We start from the raw sequence: 7,834 nt of genomic DNA on the forward strand, positions 1-7,834 counted from the left end.
TGCACTTTACGGCCCTTGGTTCGAGCTTTCCCTAGCTAACTTTAGCATAACCAGGATAACCAAAAATTCTGAGGTTAGAATAATTTGGAGGATTACCTGACCATATATCATCTGGGACTTTACTGTTCAATGCTCAATAAAGAGATCGATTCATTAAATAGCTTGCCAAAATGACAGGTTTAGCCCAAAATTCCTTCCCTAACCCTACATTTGAAAGTATACAACGAACCTTTTCGAGTAAGGTTCTGTTCATCCTTTTAGTAACTCCATTCTATTATGGAGTACTTACAACAGTGCAATGTCTCTCTATCCATTCCCGTTTACAATAATCATTAAACTCTAATGAACAAAACTCGAGACCATTATCCGTTCTCAACCGCTTCACAGACTTTTCGGTTTATTTCTCTAGCAACATTTTTCATTTTCTTGAAGATTTTGAAAACTTCGTTTTCCTGTTTCAAAAAATAAACTCAAACTTTCCTAGAGTGGTCATCAATAAAAGTTAGGAAATATTTATTACCTCCTTTTGAAATGTCAGGAGTTGAACCCCAGAAATCATAATGAATATAGTCGAGAGTCTCTTTTGTTCTATACATTGCTAAATCAAAACTTACCCGTGTCTGCTTCTCGTAAGTACAGTGCTCGCAGAAACCTAACTTACCAACTCCAGTGTCTTAAAAAAAAACCTTGTTTACACAATGTTTTCATACCTCTCTCACTCATATGATCGAGTTGCATGTGCCAATGTTTGGTTGAATCGAAATCTATGGAGGAAAAATCATGTTGCTTTATCGTGACATCATACTGGTCTTCGTCGTGACATGGCAACATTTTCAGCTCCTCTTCAGTAATTGCAATCACACCAGTTACCATTGACTCTTGCAGAACGTATAAGTTGCCCTTTTCTGTCCTCTCATCACAACAAGAGATCTACGAGAAATTTTTAAGTCGTTTGACTCAATAACAATCCTACAACCGTTAGAGTTTAAATTTACCAATGAGATGAGATTTTTCATAAAGTGAAGTACATACCTGACATCTGACAGGGTCCGAATAATTCTATCATGCATCCTAATTTGTACTGTTCCTATTCTGGTTATCTTACATGGAGAATTATTCCCCATTAGCACAACTCCACCTTCAACTGAACTATACGTAGAGAACCAGTCCCTATTATGACACATGTGATAGGAGCATCCTGAGTCTAAGATCCATTCGGAAGTAAGTTTAGACCTTTCGCTTATCAACACCAACAAGAAATCATCACCTCTGTCTTCGACTACACTAGCATTAGCAACATTCTGACTTAATGTGGCCCATCTTCTTGCAATAGCCACATTTTTGTCTTGGTTTCTGGATTTTGATCTTGCCCTAAACCCACTTTGATCTAACTTTTTGAATTGTAGTCCATATTAAATTAGGCCACATTTGATTTCTTATTTAGGCCTAACTCATTATTGAGTTCATCCTTACTCAGTAGATTTCTCTTCATGTATTCGAACGAGAGATTATCTCTTTCATAAATTAGGGTTCCCCTGAACGTTATATAAAAAGAAGGCAAAAAACACAACAACAACATAGTCTGATCCTCATTCTTACTATCTATTTCAAGATTCTCTAAATCATTTAGAAGGATAACAAACTCACTAAATGAGATTTAATGGACTCACCTTCGGACATTTTGAATGTTTAGAGATGTTGTTTTAACACTAACTTGTTGGCCAGAGATTTTCTCATATATAAGGCTTCTAGTTTCCTCCACAACATAAACATTTTCTCCATCAGAATCTCCTGCAACACATTATTCGTGAGGCATAGTTGAATAGCAGATAGAGCTTTCTCATCAAGCTCTTCTCGTTCTGACTGATCCATATTTGCGGGTTTCTTTCCTGTAACGACCTTTTCCAGACCGTTCTGAACCAGTATTGTTGTTGAACTTGCCAAAGACTGAAATTTGTGATTCCATCAAACTTCTCAATATCAAACCTTGTTGCTTCCATCTTAAACGGATTGGATGCGAAAATCGAACTAGTCCTAATACTAGTTTGTAGAGAATTAACCCATTTATGCAACAAACAAGTAAATAAAGTAGAAAATCGAAAAGATTGAACAAACAAATTTTACGTGAAAAAACTCCTCAAATGAGGATAAAAAACCTCGGGAAAAAGAAGATTTCACTAAATAGAAAAAGAGTACAAGAGATGGAGAGAATCAAAAGAAAAACCAGATGCCCCAAAAGTAAATCCCTTCAAACTTAAAGAATAGAATTCTCTCAATCTTAATATTTTTTGTTATGAAAAACCTAGAGTAACTAAGGCCTATTTATAGGCTGAAATTCGTAACATTTATTACTAGAATATCCCTAGGTTAATTAGAGTTTAAGTTGGAAACTAAAACAGAGTTTAACTGAGAGAAGAAAAATGATAAACTTGAGGAGCACATTGCCAAGTCATGACATGGCGTTTGATCACCGTGACGTCGAGACGAAGAACTTCTTCTTGTCATGATATCACACACTCTTTTGGTCAAAATACAAAACATACTTCTACATATTTGACCAATTTTTTTATTATAACTTAAACTTAGTTTCCATTGTAAAATGCATCGAAAATTTAAAAAGTCAGTTATGATTTAATAAGAAGTCAGACATTTGCTCCTAGAACACAAAAAGAATAGAAAGAAGGAAATACAAAAGAAGAAAATAAGTAGATTAATTACAATTTTAAAGTACAATTCAGAAAAGAACCCTTTCAATACTATTTACCACAAACTAAACATTGAAACAATGAAAATGTTTCTGATCATCATCTGACGTCCATTATCAAAGAATCAAAGCAATAAAGAGACATGGAGAAAGGTAAAATAAGAAGAAATTTACACTACCCATAAGAAATTATTATAAAAAATAATTGAACCTAATAAAACAATTAATCAATTGTAAAAAACCACAAAATAAAAACTAAATCCTAAAAAGGAAAACTGAAGAGAGGTATGGAGAAAGGTAAAATAAAAACAAATTGATATTTCACATTACATATTATCACAAAAAATAATTGAACCTAGTAAAGTAATTAATCAATTGCAAAGAAGCATACAACTTGTTAAACAAAGCAAGCTAGAACAAGGTACTACCAAGAAAGTATCTCAAAATGGGAGAAAACGGAGAAAATGGAAATTGAACAAAATATATTAATACAAGAGATCAAACTTTGCAAGGTGTCAGTAGAGAAGCCTAAAATTTGCCATGTTTGAGGGAGTTTCCACCGCCTCATGAGAAGCTCGGTATGTCTCCATCGCCTTAAGAGAAACTCTTGATGTGTATAGGAAAGCGTTTTCTAGCCCCACTTACACTTAATTTGGATGGGCGGTGTGTTTATTTCCAATGAGATTAAAAATAATGGTGATGGTGAAATTAGTTGCTCTAGTGATGAGATTGGATATTGTAACAGTAAGATTAGAAACAATAGTGGAGTGTGTGTTTGGATTCAAACGCAATTATAGCGGTGAGGTAAAAATAGAAAATGACTATTAAGTACATTAGATTAGAAATGATATATAATAGAAATTTTTAAATTCAATCATAGTGATGAAAGAAGGTGAAAGTATAAAGTAATTATTAAGAACACTAGATTAAAATAAGAATACTTTTAAAAAAATTCAAAATGATTGAAATTATATTTATATTAAACAATATATTATAAATTAAAATAATTAAAAAAATATTAAAATTGTATTTATATTAAGAAATGGTTAAAAATTATATTTATATTGATTAATAAAACATACATAATTTTTTTTAAAAGGATTGTAGGGGCAAAAAGGGGATTACCCCTTCCACTGGTTGCCCAGTTCACCCACTGCTCTAGTTCACTCCAGTTGAAAATTGAGGAGACAGTGTGGTGAGATGGTGGAGATGCACCTCACCATTAATAATCCAAACAACAAAAATGGTACAGTGAAAAAGCATATGCTTTAAGATTCCATATCACTGATGGTAGTTGTAAATCCAAATGGAGCCTTAGAAGACAATAAAAAGGGTACTTGTGACGATACCAATTAATAGAGGGGAAAATAACCTATCCATGTGTCAGAGAATAAAAGCCCCTAGACACTACTTCTATATAAAGAGGTATTGACTAGAATTGTTCATATATAGGTTGAGCCAGGACGGGTTCGGGTTGGACCAAGTAAAAAAACTAGACTTGTTTTCTAGGCTAAGGCCCGCTCGAACAATGGGTCTAAAATTTTGCCCAAGCTCAGCCCGAATAAAAATACTAAAATTTGAGCTCGACCCGGTCCGGCCCACCCATATTAAATTTTTTTATATTATTATTTTTATATAAAATTATAATACATTAAATACACTAAAAATATTAAAATAAATATTTCCCAATAAATGGAAAAAAATAAAAAATATATATACGTAAATAACACTAAGATAAGTGCAACTCGGCAAACAAATACCTCTAAAATTGTAGCAAAATTAATAATAAAACAAAAGTTATACAATATCCAAACAATAACAACAAAATAATAGCAATATAATAGCGAAATAATAACAAAAAAATAAAAAAAGCAAAAAAAAATAGTAAAAAAATAGCAGCAGTATTTTTTCTGCAAATTCAGGCCGAGTCAAGCCCAGGCCAAAAAAGCTTATTCGAGGCCCAACCCGTTTAGAAAACCGGTCTTATTTTTTATCCAAACTTATTTTTCGAGCCTATATTTTTACCTAACCCCCTACTTTTCGAGTGGACCTTTGCGGCCCAGTCCATGAACAAGTCTAGTATTGACATGGAGTTGTTATAATATAGTCTATTAATAAAATTCCTAATATCGAAAAATTACAATAATATTTTTTTATTCAAAATTAATTATTTTAGTGTATTTTAGGTTTTTTAATTAAAACAATAATAATAAATATGCATATAGTGTGATTTGATCTCATGTCAATTATAATAGGACGCTTTAAAATTACCATTCAACTAAAATTTTTTTATGCATTTTAATTTTATTATGCAGACTTCATTATCTACATCAATTATATATTTATATTATTATTTAAATTCCTGACTAAATTGGTGTCACAAGTCAACAAAAACCAACTCGATTAGAAAAATTATTGAACTATCTTTTCGTATTTAAAATAAATTATATTATTTAAGGGTATTTGAATCTTTTTAATTAAAAAAAAACTTATGGATATAGTGGGATTTGAACCCAAGCAAATTACATTGATAAAATTTCAAATTTACCCTTAACCAAAACCTTATTTTGATTTTTTAATAATTTTAATTTTATTATGCACACTTTAATAATGATGTTTATTAAGTTTGTGTTACAAATTAACTCGATACCATCTTAAAATTGATGATAACATGATAAACAATTGTATTCATTTAATATTTTTAATATGATGTGTTTAAAGTTTGATTTACTCATAATTTAATATTTTTTAATTTTAAAATTGTACATAATTTATGTATTAATTATATGTTATTTTTAAATACGTAAATACGTAGTTACTTCTAATATGATTAAAATTCTTATAGAATACAAGATCCTCTCAAATTTATCCTGATAATATCTAAAATTTGGGTTTCTGCACATTTTACTTTTTAGGCTAAACAAAATTACAGATATAAAATAAAATGTCAGAAGCTTATCAATGTGGTTTCGTGGTGTAGTTGGTTATCACGTCAGTCTAACACACTGAAGGTCTCCGGTTCGAGTCCGGGCGAAGCCATTGCTTCAAACATAATTTTAGTCTTTTTAGTTTCTGCGCATTTTAGTTTTTTGACTAAAATTAAATGTCAAAAGCCATTGACTCCGGTTTCGTGGTGTAGTTGGTTATCACGTCAGTTTAACACACTGAAGGTCTTCGGTTCGAGTCCGGGCGAAGCCATTGCTTCAAACAAATTTTTAGTCTTTTAGTTTCTGCACATTTTAGTTTTATGACTAAAATTAAATGTCAAAAGCTATTGACTCTGGTTTCGTGGTGTAGTTGGTTATCACGTCAGTCTAACACACTGAAGGTCTTCGGTTCGAGTCCGGGCGAAGCCCTTGCTTTTTAAATTTATAAAAAAAAAACCGAAAATTACCTTACGTTGTTGCTGGAGATCGAACCATTGTCGTCCGCTTGACAGGGTTCTAACCACTAGACTATAATAATCTTAATTTTTTATTAACGTATTAAAAAATATTTAAGTTAATAATTGGCTCACAACCGATATCAACTCCTGTTGTCAGTCCTACCTTTTGAAAGTAGGTTCTAACCATTGGTTTATCCGTGTCGTATTTGTACAATTTCTTATTTTATGACCAATTAATAATTTGTTTAGGCAATAATTATACGATATAAGAAAATTTTATAACTGATAAAATTACCGAATGAGATCAATGTAGAGAGAATTCAACAATTTTGGGATTTTTTCAAGAGATTGCTTGTGCCTGTTTCATGGCTAAGAGGAAGTTTGTTTCAAGGCACAACTGTAATAAGTAGGCATGGAGTTTATTGTTCAATGGAAAGAGGGACATTGTTTAGAGACAAAAAAGCTAGGAAAAGCCTTTGTTTTTTTAATGCCAAATTTGGTGAAGTTATATAGCAGATTATGATGCTCGACGTTTAATTAGTATGATGCAAACAAACAAACAACAAAAAATATTTATAATCCATGTAGTATTTGAAGGTTGCTCTCAACAAGTTATTTAAACTAAAATTGTGATTTCATCATATTGTTTATGATGAATTGCATAGCTTACTCTTATTGAATAAGCCATCAAAGAGATACGATTTTGGTTAAGACGTGCTTTGAATTCTTAAAAAAAATAGTTCAAGCTCCATTTCATGTGAAATAGTTAGATTCCCATGCTTTGCATCAGGCAGTCCAACCATTTTTTTATTTGCTTAAGGGTGGGTTTGGATGGGCGATGGGGGGTGCAGTACGGTGCGTTTAGCTTACTTTTTGTCTCACGCTACAATATCGCTACAATATCTAATTTCACTGCTGCCGCTGTTTTTACACTAACCGCATATAAACGTACCATCCATCCACACCCACCCTAAATCTTTTTATCAGGGCATGATTTCCCATCTTTACTACAGTATCTCTATCAACACAAATTTGAAAATTGAATAGGTACTCAATCCTCACATTTTTCCTATTGAGACGGTGATAACAAAAGAATATAAACAAGCAATTAAAAATGTTACCTTTAATGGTTAATAGCAAACAAACTATCAGAGTGAAGGAGTGGCAAAAGAGTGGGCTTTCCTTCACCACTGTTATGGAAAACAGATAAACAAATAGAACACACAAGAATTGTTTACGCAGTTCAATTTCCCTATTTCTGTGAAGCCTAACTCAGTAAGAAATATTCACTTTCTTTAACAATTGCAATAAGTGATCCTAACTTATCACACCCCGTGACAATTTTTCTCACTTTTGTACCTTGAAAACTCGATACTCTTACCACTAAGTTCATTCTTGTGAATTCAGAAAGTAAACCACAACACAAAGGGTTTTACTCTAAAAATGCACTCATGCAATTTAGTCCCTCACAAGAACATATTAAGTGCTTAATTATTTCATACGTTAACTTATACAAGTCTCTCCATTAAATAGATTTTTTCGAGACTTGCTAACATAAGAAGATTGATCACAATCCCACTAAAACATCAATAAGATAAGTTGGATACAATATAATAACAAGTAACGTAAATATGGAATTAGAGTTTCAATCCAATCCAATATCCACGATCCAAGTGATTAGATGAGATGATTTGATCCAATCCAATCTCCAAAATATATTTCCTTAAGTGACATGATCTTCATTG

At 31.9% G+C, this 7,834-nt stretch overlaps 3 non-coding genes across 3 annotated transcripts; all 3 read left to right on the plus strand.

Moving 5' to 3' along the window:
* Positions 1-5,669: 5,669 nt before the first annotated feature.
* Positions 5,670-5,743, plus strand: TRNAV-AAC (transfer RNA valine (anticodon AAC)). The gene has a single exon. It is a non-coding gene; the product is annotated as a tRNA-Val (tRNA).
* An 85-nt stretch (positions 5,744-5,828) lies between these two features.
* On the plus strand, positions 5,829-5,902 carry TRNAV-AAC (transfer RNA valine (anticodon AAC)). Its single transcript has one exon. It is a non-coding gene; the product is annotated as a tRNA-Val (tRNA).
* Positions 5,903-5,986: 84 nt separating this feature from the next.
* On the plus strand, positions 5,987-6,060 carry TRNAV-AAC (transfer RNA valine (anticodon AAC)). The gene has a single exon. It is a non-coding gene; the product is annotated as a tRNA-Val (tRNA).
* Positions 6,061-7,834: the final 1,774 nt, after the last annotated feature.

The sequence above is a fragment of the Gossypium hirsutum genome, chromosome D07 (genome assembly GCF_007990345.1).
Source record: "Gossypium hirsutum isolate 1008001.06 chromosome D07, Gossypium_hirsutum_v2.1, whole genome shotgun sequence".
Classification (NCBI taxonomy): domain Eukaryota; kingdom Viridiplantae; phylum Streptophyta; class Magnoliopsida; order Malvales; family Malvaceae; genus Gossypium; species Gossypium hirsutum.